Source organism: Trachemys scripta, chromosome 9 (genome assembly GCF_013100865.1).
Source record: "Trachemys scripta elegans isolate TJP31775 chromosome 9, CAS_Tse_1.0, whole genome shotgun sequence".
Classification (NCBI taxonomy): Eukaryota; Metazoa; Chordata; order Testudines; family Emydidae; genus Trachemys; species Trachemys scripta.
In genome coordinates, this window is record NC_048306.1 from 49,107,013 (window position 1) to 49,120,939 (window position 13,927).

General features: G+C 43.1%; 1 long non-coding RNA gene across 1 annotated transcript; it reads left to right on the forward strand.

The window, feature by feature from the left end:
* Positions 1–10,954: 10,954 nt before the first annotated feature.
* On the forward strand, positions 10,955–12,549 carry LOC117882999. Its single transcript, XR_004647155.1, has 3 exons — positions 10,955–11,080; positions 11,749–11,862; positions 11,992–12,549. It is a non-coding gene; the product is annotated as an uncharacterized LOC117882999 (long non-coding RNA).
* The last annotated feature ends 1,378 nt before the right edge of the window (positions 12,550–13,927 follow it).

The window sequence follows — 13,927 nt, forward strand, 5'->3', positions numbered from 1 at the left end:
CCGTCCCTATGCAAAGTACGCAGCTGACACTCATTTCCTTTCAGATCTTACCCTGGACAATTGACTTTATGGCAAGTGCATTCATTAGAAAAAGATTTTAGGAGTAATACATTCTCTCACCCTGTGACTGATAAGCATTTTGCTATTCAGTATTATACAAACATATTTATTTGTAGCTTTCTGATTTTTTTGCTCATCATTCTTAAAATGATACACTTACTAGGTAGTATCACTAGGAATGGAAGATTTAAGGAACTATGCTGTCACCCCCAAATTAACTTTTCTCTATTATAGATGCTGCTTTTAAAATGGTTTAATTTGAGGAAACTTGTCTCAAATGAAAAGTTTTATCCTCTTTGGTTCATTACATTAGTGAAATATAGTCAGGCACTGTAAAGTTGAAAATATCTGAAAATAAATCTATAATCAAAAGGGGTGATTTGGGTTAACAGTTGGTAAGTAATTATGAGATCACCTTCCTCTTTGGCTAGGGTATTGGTGGCTTCTTTTAGATGTGGATCTTGCCACAGTCATCTGTAGCACCTCTAGCCTGGGTTACACTAATTGGGGCTACACTTGCTGACACTTTTGAGTATTTTCTAATAGAGAATGCAGCTCCTTGTTTATTACTGGTGTCTTACTTGTGGTGCATATTACATTGTTTCCATGGGGCACCCTTGCTTCCAGTTTGTTTGCAGAGGCAGTTCAAGGTGGTGTATTTGACTCAAGGCTCTTCATTTTTGGGGTCCTGGTTAGGATCAGAGAGCTGGACTCAAGGGAATCTTCCTCAACTGAAATCCAACTTAGGTGATCTAACTTGGTATGTATTTTTGTATAGGTAGTGGCCTCTTAGTTCTTGAGTTCCTCCTTGGTCTGAAAGGGCCAGAATTTGAAGGTCTTTAGGGCAAAGCCTGTCAGTTTACTCAGATTTTCCCTGAAGAAGCAGTTTAGAGGGGAAGGAGTTCCATTCTATTTTGGAGGAGTAGGAACAGACTTCTTTCAGGATCATGAATATTTTATTAATAGATTTGTGCTTTTAAATCTTTCATTGTAAATGTGCCTAGAAAGATACTATGTGATACATGACCTTAAAAACCAGATGGCCGTCTGTTTATCTTGTATGGAGAAGCCAAGAAGAGCTCAAAAACTTACAAAAGAGCTACTTTCCCAGATTTGGGACCTATTCTGCTCAAGCAGCAGCCCAGCTTTGTGATTTAAAAAAAAAAAATCAAAATTTGCTTCTCTGGTCTGGCAGGGGGCAGGGCTGGCTGGTCCTAAAACTTTCCTGTTTCTATTAGTGATTAATTTGGTTTGTAATTAATCTTGAATGTGATCCCCCAAATCTGTGTATTTTAATTCTAATGTTTTAGCTCTAATTGAATCTCATAATTTCTTTCCCCTCTTTTACTTTCTTGGATGTATGAATTCTAATAATCTTTTCATAAACAAGGAAAACATTGTGTCAAGTATCAGGGGGTAGCCATGTTAGTCAGTATCACAAAAACAACGAGGAGTCCGGTGACACTTTAAAGACTAACAGATTTATTTGGGCATAAGCTTTCGTGGGTAAAAAACCCATTTCTTCAGATGCATGGAGTGAAAATTACAGATGCAGGCATGATTATACTGACACATGTAGAGAAGGAGAACCAGTGTTGACAGGGCCAATTCAATCAGGGTGAATGTAGTCCACTCCCAATAATTGATGAGGAGGTGTCAATACCAGGAGAGGGAAAGCTGCTTTTGTAGTGAGCCAGCCACTCCCAGTCCCTATTCAAGCCCAAATTAATGGTGTTAAATTTGCAAATGAATTTTAGTTCTGCAGTTTCATAGTATAGAATCACAGAATACCAGAGTTGGAAGGGACCTCAGGAGGTAATCTAGTCCAACCTCCTGCTCAAAGCAGGACCAATCCCCAACTAAATCATCCCAGCCAGGGGTTTGTCAAGCCTGACCTTAACCTCTAAGGAAGGAGATTCCACCACCTCCCTAGATAACCCATTCCAATGCTTCACCACCCTCCTAGAGAAAAAGTTTTTCATAATATCCAACCTAAACCTCCCCCACTGCAACTTGAGACCATTACTCCTTGTTCTGTCATCCGGTACCACTGAGAACAGTCTAGATCCATCCTTTTAGGAATCCCCCCTCATTCTTCTCTTCTGGAGACTAAACAATCCCAGTTCCCTCAGCCTCTCCTCATAAATCATGTGCTCCAGCCCCCTAATCATTTTTGTTGCCCTCCACTGGACTCTTTCCAATTTTTCCACATCCTCCTTGTAGTGTGGGTCCCAAAACTGGACACAGTACTCCAAATGAGGCCTCACCAATGTCGAATAGAGGGGAATAATCACGTCCCTCCATTTGCTGGCAATGCTCCTACTTATACAGCCCAAAATGCTGTTAGCCTTCTTGGCAACAAGGGCACACTGTTGACTCATATCCAGCTTCTCATCCACTGTAACCCCTAGGTCCTTTTCTGCAGAACTGTTGCCTAGCTACTCGGTCCCCAGTCTGTAGCAGTGCATGGGATTCTTCCGTTCTAAGTGCAGAACTCTGCACTCGTCCTTGTTGAACCTCATCAGATTTCTTTTGGCCCAATCCTCTAATTTGTCTAGGTTCCTCTGTATCCTATCCCTACCCTCCATCATATCTACCACTCCCAGTTTAGTGTCATCTGCAAACTTGCTGAGGGTGCAGTCCACGCCATCCTCTAGATCATTAATGAAGATTTTTGAACAAAACCGGCCTCAGGACCGACCCTTGGGGCACTTCTCTTGATACCGGCTGCCAACTAGACATGGAGCCATTGATCACTATCCGTTGAGCCCGACAATCTAGCCAGCTTTCTATCCACCTTGTACTCCATTCATCCAGCCCATACTTCTTTAACTTACTGGCAAGAATACTGTGGGAGTCCGTATCAAAAGCTTTGCTAAAGTCAAGGAATAACACATCCACTGCTTTCCCCTCATGCATAGACCCAGTTATCTCCTCATAGAAGGCAATTAGGTTAGTCAGGCATGACTTGCCCTTGGTGAATCCATGCTGACTGTTTCTGATCACTTTCCTCTCCTCTAAATGTTTCATAATTGATTCCTTGAGGACCTGCTCCATGATTTTTCCAGGGTCTGAGGTGAGGCTGACTGGCCTGTAGTTCCCCGGATCCTCCTCCTTCCCTTTTTTAAAGATGGACACTACTTTAGCCTTTTTCCAGTCATCCAGGACCTCCCCGGATCGCCATGAGTTTTCAAAGATAATGGCTCTGTAATCACATCCACCAACTCCTTTAGCACCTCGGATGCAGCGCATCCGGCCCCATGGACTTGTGCTCGTCCAGCTTTTCTAAATAGTCCTGAACCACTTCTTTCTTCACAGAGGGCTGTTCACCTCTTTGAAGTCTGTTTTTGAAGTTTTTTTGTTCAAGTATGGCTACTTTTAAATCTGTTATAGAATGTCCAGGGAGATTGAAGTGTTCACCTACTGGCTTTTGTGTGTTACCATTCCTGATGTCCGATTTGTGTCCATTTATTCTTTTACGCAGAGACTGTCCAGTTTGGCCAATGTAAATGGAAAAGGGGCATTGCTGGCACATGATGGCATATATCACAGTACTAGATGTGCAGGTGAATGAGTCCCTGATGGTGTGGCTGATGTGGTTGGATCCTCTGATGGTGTCGCTAGAGTGGATTTGGGGACAGTAGGCAACAAGATCTGTTACAGGGATTGGTTCCTGGGTTAGTGTTTCTGTGGTGTGTAGTTGCTGGTGAATATTTGCTTCAGGTTGGGGGGCTGTATGTAAGCAAGGACTGGCCTGCCTCCCAAGGTCTGTGAGAGTGAGGGATCATTTTCCAGGATAGGTTGTTGATAATGTGCTGGAGAGGTTTTAGCTGGGGGGCTGTATGTGATGGCCAGTGGTGTTCTGTTATTTTCCTTGTTGGGCCTGTCCTGTAGTAGGTGATTTCTGGGTACCTGTCTCACTCGGTCTGTAAGGAGGCTATGCTCGTCTTGTAGCCCCAGTATCGGGCGGCTATGCAGGGGAAGCACCGGCGGGCTGGGCCCCGCTGATGTGGTTCAGCTCCAGGCAGCACCGGACTGGGCCAGCAGTGGCTTCTGCCTGGAGGTGCAGGCTGCACCCAGCGAATCGGCGCCGGCACAGAGGCTCCCGGTTGAGGGGATGCCCCGTTTCTCTGTAACCTTCGGGGGGCGGCCCTGGCCCTGCTCTCCCAGCAAAGTCCCAGGCCCAGGGAAGGGTGCTCAGGTACCGCACTGGCAGGCAAGCCGCCGCCTGGCCTGTGTCTGTGGCACAGAGCCCCAGAGCCGGGTTGGCGAGCGGACATACGGGAGGGGACACACACAAGAGCTACAATGAAACTAGATGACTTTTTGGTTCACATTTCAGTGTTTGGAGTGCTCATTTCAAGGCAGATGCAACATTAAATATTTTGTAAAGGAAGTAAAGCTGGTTTTAGAGCATTTATTAATTGTAGAACATTAGTGCAGACACACTGGTTCTAGACCAAAGGTTCTCAGGACAAATTTTTTGGTGGCATCAGAGTGCGGCCACCAACCCTTACTGGTGGTCACTCTCACACTTTTTCTTAAAATACTTAATTATCTTTAGGAAAAACAAATAAATATGCACATATACGTGTCCAAATCATTGTAATTTATTTATTGCTAGCTAGTAAGTCTGCTGTGAAAAGTGATATTAACAAACATACAAGTATCACTTTTCACAGCAGCCTTACTTAGTAGGGATTAATTAAGCCCTGGATGGAGCATAGGGGGTGGCAGTGTGGGGCTGGAGCCTGAAACCCCGTGGCCAGAGCCCGAAGCCCTGTATCCGGAGTCTGGGGCCTGCCGCCACACAGCTGGAGCCTGGGGATGGAGCCTGAAGCCCCTTGGCTGGAGCCTGCCACCCCGCCACCCCAGGGCTGAAGCCCAAAGCCTGAGCCCCATCCCCCCTGGGAAGGTGGGGAACTCACCGGCTGCCTGGTCCTCCCGCGTTGTGATCCAGGTGTCTCCAGAAGGGTCAGGACCCAACCCTGCTGGCAGCCCCAGCAACCAACACCAAGGCGATGCATCCAGGAGCAACAGGAAGAAGGAAGGGGCTGCTACTTTGCCTCCTCCCCCCCATTCACAGCCCAGGAGACTGTGGCTGCAAGAAAAGCCCCTGGTGGCCTCGTGCGGCTATGGTGGCTGCATTTGAGAAATGCTGTTCTAGATAACTTTTGTCTTCTACAAGCAATAATAGGTTTTGAATAGCAGAGACCTGAAAATGGCAACGTCCTTGCAGCTGTGAGTGACTGCACATAACCATGTGGGAGTTGTAGGATGATGTGGTCATTTCAAAGTGTAAAAATGTTTGAGCATTGCTGATATAACGGCAATAAAATGGGCATTTTTATAACAAATTGTGATTACAGTTTAAAGAAATTAGACATCGTTTCCATACTTGTACCTAGTTATCTCTGATAACTAGTTTGCTTTTGTATTTATTCACCATTTTAATTAAGGCCTCAAAATAGAGTTGACTTCTATCAAGATTGTTGCTACTTCTCTTGGCAAATTGTCTTTGGAAAGTTGCTCTGTCAGACAAGCGGACGTTGTCTGTGACATTAAGTCATGCTTAATGTAATAGCATAGGTCATTCAAAGTCACTTTATCCCAGTGGTTCTGAAACTTTTGTATTGGTGACCCCTTTCACATAGGAAACCTCTGAGTGCACCCCCTTTATACATTTAAAACACTTTTAAAATATATTTAACACCATTATAAATACTGGAGGCAAAGCAGGGTTTGGGTTGGAGGCTGACAGCTCGTGACCTCCCATGTAATAACCTCGTGACCTCCTGAGGGGTCCCAAGCCCCAGTTTGAGAACCCCTGCTTTATCCAGACATTTTCTAGCCCTTGAAATGTTTCATTTGCTGGCTGGGCTGTTTTGACTAGAGCTTCTCGGGAAATCTAGTGTTGCCAAATATAGGTTGAGTGACTAAGATAAAATGGGTTTAGGCCAAGGTGGCTTAATTTACTACAACTCTAATTTTATACAATATAATCTTCTTCTTTTCCTCGTTACTATGGTATTTGGACACTTAAACTAAGCATGAGTACAAAAGCTACTCCCAAGGCTAACTCCATTGAATTCTGCCTCTGTAACTCACTAACTGCCTTCACCTACAATGACCTGAAGAAGAGCTCTGTGTAATCTCGAAAGCTTCTCTCTTTCACCAACGGAAGTTGGTCCAATAAAAGCTATTACCTCACTTAATTTATCTCTCTAATATCCTGGGACTAATATAACTACGACAATATTGTCCCTCTGTGGGATGGAGAACTCACACTTGTGCTCTGATAGGTAGACTGTTAGGGAAAATAAATTCCCCAGATGACAGTGCTTCTATGGCATTACTAACTTTGGGATATTTGGCCTGGAGGGGAAAGGTCTTTTGATGTAGAGAAGGAGGTGGTACTGCGAGTCAATGTTGTTACTCGTATCCATGAACAGTAATGGATACGGTAAGACACTGAGACTGGGAACCGTTTTAATAAATGGACATGTATCAACATGTAAACAAACCTTCCTCCATCCCTTCTTTCTGCCAGTTGTTATGCTCATCTTCTCTGGACTGAGCATCTGCTAGTTCTCTTTTGCTCACTCTGTATCTTAGTCAGATGATAAATAAAGTAGGGAACATGGCTTTTCTGCTATAAATATCCATTATACACTGGCTGAAACCGTTATACCTCGGTGGATAAAAATCAATGATTTTTTCATCTTAAATCCAAAAAAATTGGATTTTTTTATAAAATACTTTTTGAGGAAAAATCTGATCTAAAGATAGATACATTATAGCTCAAAGATATTTCATCATGGAATAGGGATTATAATTTCTAATTCTATAGTATGAGATAATAGATTAATGTAATGATTAAGAAGTTTTGTAAATGAGGTTCCAAGGGCTTCTGTATAGATTATTTAGGTTAATCTTTCTATCTATCCAATGGGACTCAGTGCTCAGTCTAGAAGATACCATCAGAGATGCTTAGTTTTGCGGTTCTCGAACTGTGGATTTGTGTCTCCAGAGATAACATGCTTGTTAACAGCAAAAATGTTTTAAAATAAATAAACAGAGGTGAGAAATAACAGACCTCAACACTATTGTCCCTCTGCAAATTTGTGTACGCAGAGTCAATCCCTTACCTCTCTCTAAAAGTGCAAAGTTTCAAAAAGTTCAATGAATAGAAAATTGTTGGGGGCGGAATAGATCTGGACAAGGAGAAGAAGTCTGGAGATAAATGTGAGAAGGGAGGGACGGGCAGTAGAAACAAAAGTGAAACTGTTTGAGCAGCATATTCCAGAAGTCTTGAGGTCTTTCTGAGTGTAGTTTTCATTGATTTGAGATCTACCATACCATTCTCTCACTAGAAGGGAAAACCTATAATGGCAGCAGGCCGTAAAAGAGACCCAGTTTGGGAATATTTTAATGAAGTTCCTCTACCTGTGGGTAAGACAGGCATGCATGCAAAATGCAAACAGTGCAACAAAGAAATGCAAGGCCTGGTTGCCCGAATGAAACATCACAAGAAGTGTTCCTTCTCAGGAGGAAGCTGCGTTGAAGATGATGAAAACAACATATCTGAACATGCAGGATCTTCAGGTTGGTCAACTTTTTTATTTCATACTTCTTTCTTATGGACTGCCTGTCTTCTTCCTTCTCAACTATTCTTGAATTCTCATGTTTGAGCAAAAAATATAGTTGTTACTCTATGGTAATATCATTTTAGATGCAGTTGTGATTTAAAAAAAAATAGCTGATATAAGCAGATCTTCCTTTTACAATTTTACCATTAAAGTAGTACTGAGTGTTAGTGAATGCAATAAGTAATACTAAATGAGCAGTATGGTAATAATAAATAACTGCATTGACTTATTTTGTTTAGGAGAATCCATAGTCAACATACAGGATTCTGAAGACTATCCACCTTCAAGATCACCACCATTTTCTATAGTTTCAGAGTTATCTGCCAATGATAGGGTTTCAGTCACACCATGTAAGTAGTATAAGGGGCCTACTGTCAATCAAACCCTAACCCCAACCCTTGACCCCTTGGTTCCTCCCACCTGTCACCGGAAGTCCTGCCCCATGAGGGTATTACTTCCGGGGTCAAGGTGCCACCTGACCGGAAGCAAGGTGTGTCATGTGACCCCCTCTAAGAACTCCCACCACCACCCTCTACCAACCAGGAGGGGTTTCGTCCCAACAGGACCTCCCCGAAAGTAGATTTTGACCAATCGGGGTGACTTCTGGGTTGGGGTGACCCCTCCAGAAGTGAGTCGTGTGATCCCACTAAGAACTCCTCCCAAGGCCCTCCACCAATCAGAGTGCAGCACCATTACCCCATAAGTCTCTTACCAATGACACGTGTTTTCGAAATTGCGGAAAGGCTGCTGAGAGGAAACATGGACTCCTTCACCACCCCCGTGAGAACGTCGGACTTTTTTTTAGTCCTGAGGGTCTTTGACCATCCGCGGAGAAAGTGCTACATCAGTGACAGTTCCGAGGAGGAGGAGGGAGCGACCGAGGGGAGCCCTTTGGCCCAGCCATTGCTGGATACACCGGAACCCGACCCTGAAACCCTCGTAAGACACCCCGATGAGCATGGCGGTCTCTCTTTGTCCACCCCCTCAGAGGTGGAAGGCGATTGCGGCTTGGGGGAGTCACCGGCGGACAAGGCGAACGGAAAAGACGGTGCTCAAGTAAATGAATGATTAAGAAGCGGAGGTCGAGGAGGGGTGGGTAATGGGTTAGGAACCGGGGGCTGCATAAATTAAAAAAACAAGCAGTGGGGGTGCTTACACGGTTTCTTTTCTGAAAATCTCTCAACAGCTCGACAATGCCTTTCTAGAGGACTCAGAGGCCCTGGACAGCATTGCATCAAGCAGCGAAGATGAACCGGGCCCACCATGTTTTTGCTCAACGCCGATACAAGTTGTTGAAGAGGACTTTGAGGATGATGGCTCTGAGGAGTTTAGGAGCGGCTTGGCCTAGAACTAACTGAGCCAGTGCCACGTCGTGAGCGTAAAAAAGTCATGCGGACTATTGTACGCGTTGCTGTTTATGCTATCCTTAACCACTGCCTTAGGGAAAAGCTTTTTGAAGATTGTGAGGGCTGTGTCATAGATGCGCCAGGCCAAAGGCACCATGACTGTGACTTGGACTTCAGTGGATATAAACTGCAAGCTCCGGGGCCTGTGTGCTGAGCTGTGTTTGGAAAGCTTATTAAATACTGTTATTGCTATAGGTTATGCTATGCAATGTCTGTGCCTAACCCAAGAACATTTAGCGCAAGGGGTGACCTTGATAAATGCTGTGCAATTCAGTGGAGACCCTGACCGTGTTTTAAAGAATATGACCAAACCGGAAGATACCTGCTTACAGTGTTATATTGACCATCTAGTCCGCACAAAAAGTTACAGAACCCTGCTTAAGAAAAAGACTATTTGTAAGAAATCTAAAAGGATTAAGGTAGAGAATGGTGAGGGGACAAACATGCGATATAAAACTTGGTAGCTGTACATTTTTTTTTTTTAAAAGGGGGGTTTGTGACTATCTGTGTTTTGTTAGAAGGCCTTTAAGTGAGCTAAAAAGTTTTAATGAAGCATCTTGGTTTGTTTTCAAGGAGCTGTATGTTTTTTTTTTAAATAAAAAAAAATTGTGAGAATTAGCTCTTGTGTTTTTGTGTGTGTAAAAGAGACCTATTTATAGCAAAAAGCTGAAATGTATGTTGGGGTTGGGGGGGAATCCTAGAAATGTGCTTACAATAAAACAAACCGGGCTAGTTCAGACACGTGTCTGAGTACAATAGAGTTAATATGGAGATATACCTATCTCATAGAGCGGCCTTTACTAGCAGGACCAAATAGTGATTTTGCCCTAGATCCCTGAGTGGCCCTCTCAAGGATTGAGCTCACAACCCTGTGCTTAGCAGGCTAATGCTTAAACCACTGAGCTATCCTTAGTCTGTTGAACTGAATGGGTTTAACCACACACACCCCTCACTGAATAGCCAGGGTGACTGCAATTACTTACCCTTGTTGCTATAGGGTTACATTTGATGGGAGTGCACCCATAGTAAGGGGTGGGTGGGGGTGGATGGTGAGTTCTGCTTAATATGAAATGAAATTAAACCTCAGGAATTCACAGATGCTATTGGACAGTTTAAATATAACCCCTGGGGTTGGTAGAGCACTATTGGACAGTGTAAAGGACTCAGGAGTTGGTGGAACACTATTGAACAGTTTAAATATGGCCCAGGAGTTGCTTGAATGCTATGGGGTCATTCTTTCTAGGAAACAACCCCCCCCACAACTTTAAGAATGAAAGAAACATGTTTTAAAAAACAACCAAGCCCCAAGACATTCATTGATATCTGCAAAGGGCCCCCCACTTGGAAATGGGTACTGTTTAATACTGTAAGAAAGCCACAAATGTATTTTAACTTAAAGGAAAAAAAAAAGTCCTGTTGTGGAGACAACATGGTTTCACTACCCCAGATCACAAAAGGGAATGCTATAAGAGGCGTGATTAAATTAACCTGTTAGCAACTGTGTTGAAGTCTGTTTGAAACAATGGACTAAGATGGTATAAAAACCTCAGGTATGCTGGAGCTTGTCCTTTTCAACAGAAAACTTTCTTGGATAGCTGCTGGACTGCAAAAAGAGGTAAGACTTGCTGTCTTTAACTCTGAAACTATATATTATATAATGCCACTCTTTGCCCATGCTGTCTTAATAAATAATGGTGCCTATGTTTATTGCAGTGTGATCTGTTTAGCATGGAACCAGTAACTTTAAATTGCATTTCACCACCAGGCCAAGGTAAAAACCATTTTAACTATAGTTGTGCTTAATACTTTTTTTTTTTTTAATTCAACAGTATTACATAGGCTGTATAGGGATTTGATGGTAATACTAACTAACATTTTTGCTTGTTCTTGAACCTGAAGGCCCAAACACACATGAGGGGGAACAGAACAAGTATGTGCCTGCAACACTTTATCCCATAGTGAAAGGTAACTTTTTTTTTTTTTTTTTTTTTGCAACTGGTTTTTAAATGCATGTGGTTTTTGAAAAGTATATGGCTGCAAAGTTGGTTTGGTGTGTTTTATAAAGCTGCTGTTGTGTGTGTGTGTGAGAGAGAGAGAGAGAGGGGGGCCTGTGCAAGGCATAGTTTTTTTTTTTTTTTTTTTAAAGTACTTGGTTTGTTTTCAAACTAACAGGCTTTTTTACTGTGCATAATGTGTTGGGTTTTTAAAAATGGGGTTTGAGGCACTTGGGGAGGGGGGAATGCTACTAACTAAACCAAAGGCCCCAAACACACATGGCTGGGGGACAGAACAACCATGTGGCTTTTAAATGCATGTGGGTTTATTGAAAAGTATTTGGTTGCAAACTGTGGGTTTTAAACTGGTGGTATGTGTGTTTCAAACTAACAAGGGTTTCTGTGCAAAATGGATTTTAAGAGCAGTTTTGGTTTTTATTCTGCAAAATGAGATGTATTTAAAAACCTGTGTTTGTTGTACAGCCTGAAATGGATTATTTTGTTGTAAAGCTATGACTTTTTAAATAGAAAAACACCCTAATGAAATGTGTGTATGTGTATGTGTAAAATATATATTTATATTTAAGTTTACAAGACGGTTTCATGTGTTTTATAATAATGTTATTGTTTGCTCCACAGTACAGTCAAAACATGAGAGATCCTTCGACCAGAGGGAAAACAAGCTGAAAAGGAAAGAGACACCTGAAAAGGAAAATTCACCAGCATCAGTGACTGATGGATGGATGAAGCCCTGTAAATATATTTTGCTTATTGGTTTGGTTGTTCTATGAGGTTTTGTATTTTAAGTAAATACATAGGTGTGGGTGAGAGAGATGGTAAAGTTCAGTTTTATAAAATGTTGTTGTTTTTTCCCCCTTATAGGCCTGGGCAACTTCTCTGACAATGCTTTAGTCAGAGCTACAAAGACATCTCCTCCAGAACTGCCAACGAACCAGGAATCTTCTTTGAGACCTTTAACAACGCAAAACAGCACAAGAGTGCAGCTGAAGCATCCGGGCAGTCCAAACCTCATATATGTCAAACCCAAGGACAAAACAAAAGACTCTGGTAAAAAAAACAACCATGCCACCACAACTCCAGTTCCTCAGCGGCCACCACCACACCAAGTCCCGAGGAAACTGTGAGCGAAAACACCCACATTCACAAACCCAGAGCACGCACTCTAGGGGTTCTGAATGTGCACAAACCCGGAGCATGCGCTCTAAGGGCTGCATTTAAAAAACCAAGGACTAAAAGCTTCTGTGATGCTGAGGTATTGCAATCACACAACCAGCACTCTAGTTCCTCAGCGGCCACCATCACACCAAGCCCTGAAGAAACTGTGAGTGAAAATGCCCACATTCACAAATCCGGAGCATGCGCTCTAGGGGTTGTGAATAAAAAACCAAGAACTGACAAACCATTCTCCCAAACCATAAGCTCGTCACAGCTCCCCCATATTCTAGTATTTGGGAAGAGTTTGATGCTTCCCTCAGAAAAGTGATGGATACTGTATCCTCGGGGAGTCTAAAAGAACGGGAGTCTAGAAAGAAATGGGAAAAATGTGATGCTTTGTTCAGAACCATGCTGAAAGACATGAGGGCTGGAAAGGGTGGCTCTGAGCAGGCATGACTAGTCGTGAAAAGGGGTCTGGGTAAAAGGGGCACCCTCCAGGGTACACATCAGCTCATGTGTAAACAAAAGCGGGGACAGCGCTTGAGAGATAAACAGATGGCTGCCAAAAAGTTCCAGGCCTGGGTCGTTGTAAAAATGTTAAAAAGGGCTAAAGAGGTAATGAGGGGAAAAAAACAGAGATGCCCCCTACTGGAGGCTCTCAAACTAGCTTGTCTGAAAATGGGGAGGCGGAATCAGACTCTGGTTTAGCAAATTCCCCAGAGGGCTCTCTAGAGGGGTCCCGTTCTACTCCCAATGACCCTCATGGAGGCGCCTCAGAGTCTGACTCTCAAATAGCATCTGATGTAGAAGATGCTGCTAATGATCCCATAGAGGAACCCCCAAGTAACCCCGAAAATGCAGAGGTGTATATGGAGAGAGTGAGAAGCTGGCAACGTGAATTATCTAGATTTGGGGGGTCGGTGTATTGTGAGGAATTTCGTTTTGTCAATCTTGAGCAAACAAATTCAGCTCAGCAGGTAGTTGAAGCCATACACCAGGGAATACAGTTAGTGTTTGATGATATTAATGGTAGGGTAGGCCCTGATGATTATGTTCAGTTACTTTTAGAGAGCCGTAATTTAACTAACTCTTTGTTTTCGGTCAAAAGAACTAGGATGAGGTGTCTGCTAAGGATTTCTTAAATCAGACCTCAAAGCTGCTACAGAGCAATAGAGAGTTGCATGTCAATGGGACATTGCGCCTTGTTGTGACAGTTGTAAAAAACAGGAGTGGGGGCGCTCGTAGAGTTTTAAATTCTATCCTGAGTAGTCAAATTATTCATAAAAAGAGACCGTGTTTAGTAGACCTGACTTACACCGGTACCAACTTGTGTTTTGCGGGTGGGCTCTTAGCCGTCATGTCCGATCGTAAACCTACGGATGCGGAATTGTTAGCGGAGGTGAGAAAGTTACATGAGAAACTGGGGTGGTAGATCAAAAAAAGGTTATGCTCAGTGATGTAGCAAAGTTTGAACTGCATTTAGGAGTTAACATACAGGTGGTGCTGTGTACAGCGAAAAGCGGCTGGGGCTTTTTTAAAACGGGGGGCACAGTGTACCCCAAGACTTATTTTATCCTGTTGCATGATGAGCATTACTATGGGGTTCTGTATGTAAAAAAGTTGTTCAGAGCGAAAAATTGTG